Source organism: Nyctereutes procyonoides, unplaced genomic scaffold (assembly GCF_905146905.1).
Source record: "Nyctereutes procyonoides isolate TBG_1078 unplaced genomic scaffold, NYPRO_anot_genome, whole genome shotgun sequence".
In the NCBI taxonomy this organism is placed as follows: Eukaryota; Metazoa; Chordata; class Mammalia; order Carnivora; family Canidae; genus Nyctereutes; species Nyctereutes procyonoides.
This window is the reverse complement of record NW_026575113.1, coordinates 1,080,464-1,093,937: the sequence shown is the minus strand read 5'-3', so window position 1 is coordinate 1,093,937 and position 13,474 is coordinate 1,080,464. Positions and strand designations below refer to the sequence as shown.

Below are 13,474 nucleotides of genomic sequence, written 5' to 3'. Positions count from 1 at the left end.
TATAAAACTAAAAAAAAATAGACAAAAGACATAAACAGATATCTCTTAGAGAGGAATTATGGAAGGTTCCATATCATCAATAATTAAGGAAATGAAACCTCTAGTGAAGTAGAGGTTCACTAAATTAAACCTCTAGTGAAGTACCATTTCTCACCCACCCTAGTGTTGAAAGGAAACAATTCAGATAATTACAGATGTTGTTGGGGCCCTTGGGGGGCTCAGTCGGTTAAGCGTCTGCCTTCAGCTCAGGTCCATGATCCCAGGGTTCTGGGATCAAGCCCCACACTGGACTCCATGCTCAGTGGGGAGCCTGCTTCTCCCTCTCCTCTGCCCCTGCTCTCACTCACTTTCTCTCTTAAATAAATAAAATGTGTTTTTTTTTTTAATTACAAATGTTGTTGTACAAAGATCTCAAATGTTGAGTAAGGAGACAAAGTGAACACTTAACACTTTGCCTGTGAAAGTATAAACAGTTACAACCGCTTTATAAAACAATTCTGGGGACGTCCAGGTGGCTCAGCGGCTGAGCATCTGCCTTCGGCTCAGAGCATGACCCCAGTCTGGGTATCCAGTCCCACACTGGGGTCCCTGCAGGGAGCCTGCTCCTCCCCCTGCCTGTGTCTCTGCCTCTCTCTGTGTCTCTCATTAATAAATAAATAAAATCTTAAAAAAAAAAAAGTCCTGTATTATCTGGCAGAACTGAAGATCCACAACTCTACTCTTAGGCCAAGAGACGTGCATTAGAATGGCCGTAACAGGTGTGCCTGGGTGGTTCAGTCAGTTAAGCATCTATCTTTGGCTCAGGTCATGATCTCAGGTATTAAGCCCCACATTGGGTTCTGCACTCAGTGGGAAGTTAGCTTCTCCCTTCTCCCCCAACTTGTGCTCTCTCTCTCTCAAATAAATGGATAAAGTCTTAAAAAAAAATGGCCAAAACAAAACAGCTTTTAATGGCAAAAAGCAAAACTTAAAAAAAGAAAACTGAAAACACCTCTAAATAGCCATTAACTGGAAGATAAATGGGAAGACGGATAAACAGTGTAAAGTCATACAATAGAATGAGTCTCATAAATATAATATTGTACCAAAGGAGTCATGGAATAGACAAGACATTATTTATGAATACATATCTACATAATAAAACTATACAGAAAATCAAGGAGCATGGAAAGATAAAGACATGAGGGAAACATATAATCAGGGCTTTGAAAATACTGACGATGTATAATCTCTAAAACATGATATAAGTACAGTGGCTTTTATTTTATTTATATTCTCTAAATGTATGGATGTGTCAAAAGTACTATTTTGTACATATGAAATAAATAATTTCTCCTTTAAACAGTAAGAAATGCATGGTCGTGGTGGAAAATGTGAAAAATACTGACAAACATGAAGAAAATAAAAAATTACCAATAATCCCATCACCCCCAGATCACCACAGTATTTGAAAGAAAAAATAGGGGTGCCTGGGTGGTTCAGTCAGTTATGCGTCTGCTGTTGGCTCAGGTCATGATCTCAGGATCCTGGGGGTTCAGGTCATGACTTCAGGGTCCTGGGATCAAGTCCTACACTGGGCTCCCTGCTCAGTAAGGAGTCTATCTGCTTCTCCCTCCTCCTCTCCCTCTCCCTGTCCCTCTGCTCATGCTCTCTCTTTCTCGCTCAAATAAATAAAATCTTTTTGAAAAGAAGAGAAAGGAAAAGTATACTTAGTATACTAAGTATTCCTTCCATTATTTTATTTACTTTTTTTACAGCCTTGTTTACGTACTGATTTGCAGTAAATTACACATATTTAAAATACACAATCTCATGACTCAAACATATGTATACTTTGGTGAAAGCATCTTCACAATCAAGAAAATAACACACCAACCCCAAAAGTCTCCTCATAACCTTTTTACAATCCGTCCCTCCTTACCTTTCCCCTTGCCCTCATCCCCAAAGTAACCACTAATCTGTTTTCTGTTGCTTTAGGCTAGTTTGCACTTTCTAGGGTTTTGTCAGGTCCAGTATGAACATAGTTTATGCATAAGATTTGCTGTAGTTGATACAGCCACAAAGTTTTCAAAATGATTTACCAATTTACACTTCTACCAGCAGAGTACAAAGAGTTCCAAGTGTTCTATATCCTCGGAAGCACTTGATTATTCGCCTTTTCCATTTTAGCTATTACTTTCATATTCCAAAAATATGAAATAAATCCACATAAGACAACATGTCTGAACAGCAACAGAAAAATTAAACTTTCAATGGTGTTGGAAGTAAAACTCCTTATAAAGAAATTTTCACCTACGAGCATCTTCCCTTGAAAGCATAATAATAATCAAAGCAAAGCCCCTGACATATGCCTCATGAATTCTGATCTAACCAACATGTCTGATTTCTACAAGAGATAGTAAGAATTGCTGAGATATACAAGAAAGAATCATGCGAGTTCAGTGTAAGCTGGGAGCATTACAGTCCTGGAGTGCAGGTGAAGCGCAATCCAACAGTTTGTGACAGTGTCACTTTAACACTGGTAACACCTGAATCCAACAGACCAAAATACCACCAGGATGGTGGTCATAATTTGAATGGGGGGGAAGAGAAAAATCTTTCTTATAACAGTTCTACTCAATATGCTCAGCTACTTGCTCCAGCTTGAGGTGCACTGCAACATATTCCATTGTCCTTATATTCTTTCCAAACTGACTACCAGCTCCCCTCTACCACCCTGTCATGTCTCCTAATCTTTGTTTCTCAAAATAAGGACTCTATTCTCCTTATTATTTCTTCATTTCTATTTACTCCTCAAATTCATTCGTATTTGACTTCCATCCTTATCATTTTGCTTGAATTGTGTTTGCTGAGGTCAGTTGACCTCCTATCCTAACCACCAAAGCCACTTACTTGATCAGCTCCTATCTTCCAGATCCCCTGACTCATCTGACTGAGACAGATTTCTCTCCTGATGAAAACTCTTTCCTCTCCAGGCATCTATGAACCACTGTCCGCTAGATGTTCCTCCTCCTTTCCTGACTTCTCCTCCTCACTCTCCACAGCCATCTCTATGCATTGCATCACTTAAATGTTGGTGTCTCCCATCCTTGGTCTTCTCTTCTTACTCTACTCTCTTGAATAATTACTTCCACTCCCACGGGACAACAACCACAAATCCGCCAAGCTTCTAACATTTACAATTCTGGACTTCAGAAAATCCCAATACTAATACATCTGCCAACCAAACAGGTCTGCCAGATGTCCTACAGGAACCTCACTCCTTTTCTCTCAACCTGAATTAATCTCCCAATTTGTTAGCTTTATTCATGAATACAATGATAATCCAAGTGGAACCAATAAAATACCAGGGATACTTTTGAAATATTTTCTTGAAAGGTTTAAAGAAACAGATTTTTATGAAGACTTTTTCACCCAGTTATGAAGGTCATCATAGTCACTGACAAAAACTACAAAACACAAGAGATGAAAGATAAATTCTCCAATCCCAGCTCTCAGAGGCAAGCAGTATTAATTTCCTTCCACAAGAAAGGTTTTAAGCACAATAAAGTTACAGATCAAAACATTAAATTGGCAAAAGAGGATGTTGTTGTTAACTCTCAATATTTTCAGGCTACATTTTATCGTATTTAATCAGGGGGGAAAAATTTCTCCTACATGCCTACCTGGAGTGAGAATTGGAATAATATTCTAAAACCCAAAGCAGTCCTTTCACACGCTGTATTTTAAGTATTCTTAAGGAAATCAGTGCTTCGGGGCTGGCATCCGTCTTGCCTGTATCTGGGCGTCTACCTGTGGGCAATACCCCCACAAGTACCGTTTCCTTTTATTTCAAGGAAGCGACGGCAAATGAAAAAAAAAAAAAACAAAACAAACAACTGAAAGAGACAGAAGCCAAATCTAAAGAGACAGAAGCCAGAGGGAAGCGACATCTTAACGCTCCTCTGCGACCTCCGAAGGCTCAGAACATCCCGGAGACACACACTCGGGGAATCGGACTCTCCAGGGCCCGGAGCTGCTCCCCCGGCGCCCAGGGCCCCCGCCCCGCCGCTGCGCCCCCCTCCCTGCGGTCCCCGCGCGGGCCCGGCCTGCCCCTCCGTCGCCCCCGCCCTGCCCACCCGGCGCGCCCCTCAGGGCCCCAGCCTCCCCCAGGCTCCCCGGAGCCCGCCCGCGAGACCCCCAAGCCGGGCGACGTTCCCCAGAGTCGAGGACGCGACCACCGCAGAGCAGGGCGCCCCGCGGGGCTGGGGGCGACCGGCCCCCCCCGTCTCCCTCACTCCCCGAGCCCCCCCGGAGGCCGGGACCCGCGGCGCGCCCGAGCCGCCGCCCCCACCCCGCCGGCACCCGCGTCCCCGCCGCCCTGCGCGGGTGTCCACGCGCGGCTCCCCGGGCGCCCCCGCCCCACGGCCCGAGGCGGCGCTGCGCGGCCGAGGCCGGTTACCTCCTGCTCGCAGCGGGCACCCAGCCGTGGCCTCCCGCGGGCGCCCAGCCCCGGGCCTCCTCGCCCTCGCCCGCCACGCCCGGAGACCCCGCCCCCGGCCCCGCGGGCCCGCCCCGCCCCCCACAGGTGCGCTCCGGCCCCGCCCCCGGCCCCGCAGGCCCGCCCCGCCCCCCGCAGGTGCGCTCCGGCCCCGCCCCGGCCCCCGCAGGTGCGCCCCGCCCCCGGCCCCGCGGGCCCGCCCCGCCCCCCGCAGGTGCGCCCCGCCCCCGCCCCCCGCAGGTGCGCCCCGCCCCCGCCCCGGCCCCCGCAGGTGCGCCCCGTCCCGGCCCCGCGGGCCCGCCCCGCCCCCCGCATGTGCGCTCCGGCCCCGCCCCCGGCCCCGCAGGCCCGCCCCGCCCCCCGCAGGTGCGCTCTGCCCCGCCCCCCCCGGTGCGCCCCGCCCCCCGCAGGTGCGCTCCGGCCCCGCCCCCGGCCCCGCAGGCCCGCCCCGCCCCCCGCAGGTGCGCTCTGCCCCGCCCCCCCCGGTGCGCCCCGCCCCCCGCAGGTGCGCTCCGCCCCCGCCCCCGGCCCCGCAGGCCCGCCCCGCCCCCCGCAGGTGCGCTCCGCCCCCGCCCCCGGCCCCGCAGGCCCGCCCCGCCCCCCGCAGGTGCGCTCGGGCCCCGGCCCCGCAGGCCCGCCCAGCACCCCGGGAGACGCGCGCCGGGGGCGGGGCCTCCCCGCCGAGGACCTGGGCGCGCTGGGCCTGCGCCCTCCGGCCCACTCTCCTTCCCCTATCCCGGGCTGCTCGGTCCGGAGAGGCTTACCTGGAGCCGCGCTGAGTTGAGAGTGCAAGGCTCCCAGGTGGGGGTGGGGATGGGGGTGGGGGGGAGGAGATTGAAAACGAAAAGAGGTGGAAGGGGAAAGTTACTGGCCTGATGAACTTCTTTGTATGGGGAGGAAGGAACAGCCTTTCTTGCCAGAGGCTGCTCCCTTTTCTTGGAAACAGAAGAACCTTTTCTTGGCTGCCTTGTATTGCTAAAGCATCAGCCTGCTTCTCTTCCCTCTTGTGGCTTTGCTTCTACTACCACCTTGCCAGCCACAGGTATGCTCGAAAGGGAACCTAAAGGTATCTACGGGAGGCCTGGCCACGAATACTATGCTGGAATCCCCTGGCCCTCCCTGCTATAGCCCCCCACGGGCGGGGTCTCAGCCTTGTTCGTGGAGAGTTGCTGAGCGAATGCCTAGATTATCCGTTGATGAGTGAATGGCTCGGGGCTTGAAAGGCTGATGAGGTATACACTAAGGTACAGTCTTTCTCAAAGTGGGTAGGTGGGTTCTGAGGCCCCAGAGATGCTGGAATGGCAGTGGAGGGGAGGGGTAGACACTGAGACCAAATTCATCCGGGGAAAGAGACACAGCATAATTATGTTCCGTGAGAGTCGCACACTTCCAGGCCCAAGAACTGTGTTTAGGTGCCAAGTTCATTTGACCTGAAGGGTGGCAGGCCAAAATACGCCACTTTAGCATAAGGGTTATTTAAAGTTAAAAGCACTTGAGGAACAGCAGATACAAGATCACTCGGACCTTCCTATTCCTTCCTGAAAGCAGAAGATGAAACTCCCAAATGAAAAATATGTTCCCTATGTCAGGAGGGAAGAAGCGTTCTTATCAGCAGAGACAGGGGATCACCGCGATGGAAATCAACACACACAAACCTTCCTAGTCGCTTCCCCGTTAGCTGCCTCAGCTCAAGCCCCTTCCTCACTATTTAGGACACTTTGTCCAACTCAGTATATGAATGTTTAGCTCCCACTGCTTGTGATCCTTATTTTCTGACAAGGGCTGCTGTGTACATGTAAAACTGCATGGCTTGCTGTGGGTAATCTGTGTCAATCTAATTCTTGGTGCCCCCCAGAAACCCTAAAAGGGTGGCTGTAAACTTTGCAGCCTTTGCAACTTTCCCCTACGCACCACACAGCTCTCTTCTTGAGAAATGACTGTTGCCATCCTGGGCCATTAGTGTTTCAAGGTACACACTTTGATAAACACTGCTTGAAAGTCCTCATACATCCACCTTCAATAATTTCACTATTACCAATGTTTGCAGAGTCCTGTACTGTTTACGCAAAGCGCTCCCGTGAGTCATCTCATTTAACCCTCACAATTATGATGTAGCTGTTATTGTCCTTGTATTACAGTTGAAAATATTGAGACTCAAACAAATAGTGGTTGCCCAAGAATAGAATCAAGATTGACTCTGGACTTCAGACTCCAAGGCTCTTAAATATGTGTTATATAAGATATGTGTGTGTGCACAGGGATGTACATGTATGTGTATGATGTGCTGTGGTCACGCGAGGAAGAGAATATACATATTTTCCCTGACATTTTGTATTAGAAAAACTCCATTTCCCACCTGTTGTAGGGGAAAACTCCATTCTTTCCTCCTGTGGTTTTCTTGCCCCTGTGTCTCCTTTACTCCTTGTGCAAAACACTTTCATTCTGACGTTTCTGGTCACCAAGTGTGTGGAGGTTTCCCCCACATGGCATAATTCTCTGCAACACCAGCTAGATGTCCCGCAGTTCAACTCAATGCTGACCTTCCTTACCCAGACAGAGCACCAGATCCCACAGGTGCAGGGCTCAGTTCCACAAAACTGACTCCCCGCACCTCACCCCCCAAACATCATGTGCCAGCTAAAAGCCCAGGCTATCACCTGTGCATCTGACCTATAGATCAGAGGTTCCAGTGACCCCTCTCCTCGGGTTCAATCAATTTGCAAGGGCATCGCACAGAACTCAGGGAAACGCTTCCTTATTTTTACCAGCTTATTAAGGGATATGATGAGGGGTACAAATGAACAGCCAGATGAGGAGATATATAGGGCAAGGATATATATTCCTTATTTTTACCAGCTTATTAAGGGATATGATGAGGGGTACAAATGAACAGCCAGATGAGGAGATATATAGGGCAAGGTCTGGGAGGGTCCCCAACACAGGATCTTCTGTCCCCATGAGGTTGGAATGTCCCACCCCTCCAGCTTCAGTGTGTTTGCCAACCGGGAAGCTCCCCAACCCCACACTATTGGGATTCTATGGACGCTTCCTCACATAAGCGTAATCACTTACTAACCCCATTTGCAGCCACTCTGTCCTCTTTAGGGGGAGGAGGGCAATAGGTGGGAAATTCCAAGTTTCTAATCTGTGGCTTGGTCTTTCTGGTGACTAGCCCTCATCCAGGAGCCATCCAGCAGCCCACACAGAGTCACTCCTTTAGAACGAAAGATGTTCCTTGTGCTCTTATGACTTGGAAATTTACATGGGTTTTAGGAGCTCTGAACCAGGAGCCAGGGGCAGAGACCAGTATTTATTTTCTTTTATCTCACACCCTGAAGTAGAGCACATCCTCGGCCAGCAAGCTCTAGGTGGATGTGTTAGTTATCAGGGTCCAGGACCTTTACGTCTCTTTTCGTCACCTGCACCCAGACATCATAGTGCAAGGCACAGAAGTGTCATCTGCATGTGCTGAGTGAACAAAGGATGAGTGAACGTGTGAATGCTCAGTAATACCTATTAAATTGGACTGAGAACTTGGTTCCCTAACTGAACAAGCTCAACAACCTCCCCACGGATGGAGAAGTCCCAAGAGAAAGCACTGCCTGAACTGTTCATTGCTTCTGTCCATCTTCCATGTAAAAAGGCCTTCTTAGAGGAATCCACTCCTGTTGACAGATGCAGTTCTCTGAAAACAATGAAACCATTTGTTGTGTTTTCCTTGAAATGGACCTTCTTCCTGTTGTGTCTTGGAAGCAAGGCTACCTCATAGGAACGGAGCCTACTGTCTGCCTCTCTTTGTGTTGCAACATTCCGAGTGGCTTTGGTTTGTTGATTTTTAATGTTAAACATTAACGGTTTTTTAATGTTTAACATGCTCTATTCTTTGAAGCAGATCTGAGGAGAAAACAATAATTGGGTTGATGTGGATAACACTCTGCTCAGAGTTTGTTATTTCTATTCTTTCATCTGATAGAGACAAATCACTTAATCCCTGTCCCTTCGTATTCATCCTTCCTTTAGTGCTCTTTATAAAATGCTAGGTGACTCAGTCTGGCCCTACCTCTTCAGCCCCACCTTCCACTCCCCCTACCACACACTTTGACCTTCTGAATTAATTGTTCCCTAACTTGCCAAATTTGCATGACTGTTCACTCACCCTTATTTTGTGAGTCATCAGTTGACAAACTCCTGTTCATTCAGCTGCAGTATGAAAAGTGAAACTCTGTAACACCCATCCCAGAGTGAATTGGGGACTCTACCTCAGCACTCCGCCCACCATGCATCCATGTCTCTGTCATAGCATCTACACAACAAGGGTGATTGTTGGCGTCTTATCCCTCTTCCAACTAAACGCATTCTATTTGAGTTAACAATAGACAGGAATTATGACTTTCTGAACACCTAGCAGACCACCTGATGCACAGAAGGTGAACAAGAAAATATTTGTTGAACAAGAAAAAAAAATCTTTAAAAGAATATGAACTTGTAGAGCACTTGTGAAGAAATTCCACAAATATAAGTGGTCATATGAGTAAAAAGGGATGGCAGACAGATTTCTGCTTCCCCCAAAATCATTTCATTTTCTGCCTTAAAAAACAGAAGCCTGTACATAGTTACTCATTCATCCATGTGCTTTGTACAACTGATGATCTTGAGCACCTGTGGTGCACCAGGAATAGTCCCCAGTGCTTGCTTCAGAGGGAAAGTGACGTTTCAGCAGGGCCTCGAATGCTCATCTAACTTCCGTTCCTTTTCCTGAACATGAAGCCAAATTATGTTGTCCATTCCCCCCATACCTGCGGCCAGTTCTCACCAGTGGAATTTGAACAGAGGTAGAGTTTCACTTCTGGGTCTAGGCCGTTAAGAACTGCTGAGCCTTTCCCCACTCTCTCCCTCTGCCTGCTCTTGGGCCACACTAGACCATTGCTAAAGCCAAAACTGCGACCAGATGGAGTCCAGGTCCCTGACCGACTTCAAAGACCAAGGCTCCCCCCACCACCCGCTAACCTTGACCGGATTGTGATATAAATGAAAAATAAACCTTATGGTGTGAAACACTAACATGTAGGGATGTTTTCTCCCAGCAGGCAGTTTTCCTTACCTGGATTAACCCCGCCATAAATGATGGCATCCGGGTTCAGACACCAGAAAACTGCTGTCTCCGGCTCTCGGCATTGCATGGCAGACATGAAATGTGAAAATTTAGCAAAGCTACTAAGGTCACAGAGACGTTAAGTTCACCCCAAGTGGACAAATAAATATCTTTATGATGCGCAGCTCTTTGAGCTCTCTCAGGTGGCCACCAGGTCAGAATGCTGACATTTTGGGGTGGCTGGGTGGCTCAGTCAGGGAAGTGGCTGCCTTTGGCTTAGGTCATGATCTCAGGGTCCTGGGCTCAAGCCCCGCATCAGACTTCCAGGAGGTCTGTTTCTCCTTGTCCCTCTGCCTTTCCCTCTGCTCAGGTGCATGCTCTCTCTCAGACAAATAAATGAAATCCTAAAATGCTGACCTCTTGACCTGAAAGCTAGCACAGAATCAGATTCATCACATCATCTTCGTCATCTTTACGAGCCCTTGTAAATCTCTTTGCTCTTTGAATACTTTCTCTAGGTGAACTACAGGAAGTCCAGCCTCACTCAGAGTGGAGCATGGAGTTGACTCTTGAACAGCATGGGCTTGAATTGCACAGATCCACTTATACATGATTTTTTTACAGTACAGTGCTATAAATGTATTCTCTCTCCTTTATGATTTTTAATGGCATTTTTTTTTCTCCAGCTTACTTCATTATCAGAACATAGCATATAATACATATGACATACCAAATATGTCTTAATTGACTTTGTTATCAGTAAGGCTTCCAGTCAACAGTAGACTGTTAGTAGTTAAGTTTTAGGGGAGTAGTTAAGCTAGACCCAGATGTTTGACAGCTCAAGGGGCTGGTATCCTATCCCCAACCCTGCTTTATTCAAGGGCCAACTGTTTGTTGAAAGATGGAACATAGGAGTGAGAAGATAAGCTCTGAAGGCTCTTGACTACTTCCCCAGGGAGGCTGTGTGCTAATCACTGGGACACATGCTGAATAAATGGGACTGTTTGCAGTGGGGTGAGTTTCCTCCTTTTTCTTTTCCTTCCCCCCTCTTCTTCTTTCCTAATTGGTACCCAGTAAAGCTAACATAACAGTGGGAAAATGATTGGTCAAAGATGCTCCACTGAGACCTAGAATGATGAAAGCCTCTTTTCTCAATGCCCTTGCCCCAAAGCACTTCCCCAACACATTACCGTCCTCCTCCTCCAAACTCCCAAACAGGAAAAAAAAAAAAGGATTTTCTATCAGCAACAACATCAACTCACCCCGGTGGGAAGCTGGTCCAAAGAGGATGAAAGACAGGTGGAGCACATCATGTGAAACTGCCTCAGGATTCCAGAACAAATGCCCCCAGACTAACTGAACAAAGCAGAGAAACATCTAAATCCCTACTTCCTGTGAAGTTGGAAGAAATGATTCAAACCTAAAGTGAATGGCTCAGCATTCTCCTGGGCTCCATCTACAGGGCCTTAAACTGCATGAACTTGCTTAAGCTTAAGCTGGAGCTACGTTTTCCAAAATTTCTTTCTCTATATATGGTTCTTTGTTAGAATGACCAAAAGAGGAATTTGAACAAGATTTGGAAAGTATAAATGAAACAGAGATTTTACTGTTGAAAGATTTCCATAATCACAGTGGCAGAAAAACAGAGATGCTGTCAGGTTCCAGCATGTCCTTACTTCCCATGTCTTGCTCCTCTCCCTAACCACTGGCCCTGCTGACTACCTGAATCCCAGGCCCATGTCCAAAGCTTGGCTGAGGACCTACCGGTTGACAGCTGTCCAAAGACTTTTCCACAGCTCTTCTGTGGATTCTTCTTGAGTGGCTAAGCATGCCCAGCTTTCTGGATGCATTGCGAGTTCTGACTCTCTACGTTCACCTGCATCAGGTCTTCTTGGAGACAGGTTAGACTTTGATCCTTCAGTCTCACTTCCAGACCTTTATCTCCCAATTCTCTCCCATAATTCTGTAAGATCTTACTCTTATATTAGTAATACTCAAATGGTTCTGCTTCCCAGATTGCAGCCCTATGATTTGCCATGCATGTACTTGGCTGCCCAATAAGAAGATTACATGGATTGTACCTTTCTTCACTTCCCCTATGAAAGAAAAAGTGCTGGTGTTATATATAGGACTACAAAACATGTGGGTAAAATTGCACACTGGTGGAGGTTTCCCCAGGACAGGGTAGTTATTTAGAAGCCCACTGGCTTCATAGTATGACTTTACTATAGTATGGAAGCTGACTTTCCTCATTCCAAGCTTAGAAACTTGCTTCTTTTCCCCTTAGCTTTATAAGTTAAACTCTGCTGAAGAAGAAGTCTCAGTCAAGCTCACTAGGGACCAAACTAGACACTAGGGTCTATTAGTATTAATAGGGCCTGTCTATGAATATAGAATGAGGAATAGAATCATTGTAGGTCCCAGACATTTCTATCTTATGGTCCCAACCCTACGCCCCGCAGAAACAACCATATGGAAAGCTGAGTGAAATCAGAAGGTTGCCTGGGTGGGGTGGGGGAAGTGGAACCAAAATTAAAGGACTTAGGAGAAATACTGAGTAGCCTCAAGTTCTGATGACCATCATCGATACTACAGAGCAGAATTGGCCTGTCACAGTTGCAGACAAGCTGGTTTTGCTCACCCAGGGTACAGTCCTAGTCATAGGCCTTCTCTGTGGTAGATTACAGTATTCACCCCAGTTTTTCATTCCAGACTGTACCCATCCTGTTTGCCATCATTTTGAATTTCCTTCCACTCAAGGAGAGGAATATATTTCCCTGCCCCTTGAATGTGGGTTCAGCCATTTGATTTGTTTTGGCCAATAAAGTGATACAGAACTAAGAGCATTAAAGTTGTGAGCTTAGCTGAAGAGGCCTCATATATTTCTGCTTGCCTTTTTGTGCTTCTGCCAATGCCATGAGAAGATTTTGCCTGAGCCAGCCGGCTGGTCCAAGGAGGATGAGAGACACGGAGCAGAGTCATTCCAGTTAAGCCCAGACTAGATGAGCTAATCCCCAGCTGACCATCAGGACACATGAGAAATAATAGAGGATTGTCATTTTATGTCCTGGCATATTAGGACTATTACACACCAATAGTTTGCTGACATACCCACCCCACCATGATTTTCTGTGGGGACGTGAAGGAGGTGCCCCTACTGCTCTGTGGCCCCAGACTTCCAGACCCAGTGTGCCCAGCACCCGCTCTCAAGTCACAAGGTGGCCAGTGGTCGATAAGAGGATACAGCCTCACACACCCAGTAAAGTTCTGTTTGACATTTTCTATCCTTTTGTTCAGACATGAAATTTAAACATTTGTCACAGCAGTAAAAGAAAAATTTAAAAACTCTTCGGAAGACTACATCGGAACATTAGTGGTTGTTTACAAGTGCGACTCAAACTCGCCAACTGAAATTTTGAAGGCTATCATTTGTGATTTTTGTTTTCATCAGAGTTTTAGGAAAACTCATGTGCCCAGCAAAATCCCCAGGCAGTTTAGGATGCCAAGACTTTCTTTCCTTCTCTTTAAAATTGCTCCAAGTCCATAAGGAGAATTCATGAATTAATGTGGTTGGCAGATGAACCACATGTCCAAAGATGTATTCGTATAACAGTTGCATCTTAATTTGTTAAGTATGCATTGATCTTTATATAAATTAGAGGCACTGGTGGAAAGGGAGGTGTCCTCAAAACACTTTACAGTCTTTTTTTTTTCCAGCCATTCCTTCTTTCCCCATGACTCCCTGCCTTTTGCTAGCTTCCCCCACCCTTCTAGTTTATGAGGGGATGGATGAAGTTGGGATATTTTTTGAGGAAATGTGGGAGGTCTGCAATCCATTTCCTATTTGATGTGAGCTTCACTTACCAGAAGGAAAAAGAAAAACAACCAGGAAAACACACTTG

General features: G+C 47.1%; 1 protein-coding gene across 6 annotated transcripts in view; it reads right to left on the bottom strand.

The window, feature by feature from the left end:
• Positions 1–13,474, bottom strand: part of TC2N (tandem C2 domains, nuclear) — a 70,599-nt gene that overhangs the window by 40,199 nt on the left and 16,926 nt on the right. Inside the window, exon 1 of one of the 6 annotated variants that reach the window (XM_055333693.1) lies at positions 5,245–5,292. The exons of 3 other annotated variants lie outside the window; for them this stretch is intronic. The gene's annotated coding sequence lies outside the window, so the exon portion shown is untranslated. Of the gene's footprint in view, positions 1–3,665; positions 3,722–4,441; positions 4,527–5,244; positions 5,293–13,474 lie in introns of those variants that run through there. 2 more of the 6 variants (XM_055333691.1, XM_055333695.1) reach the window with 2 other exon arrangements.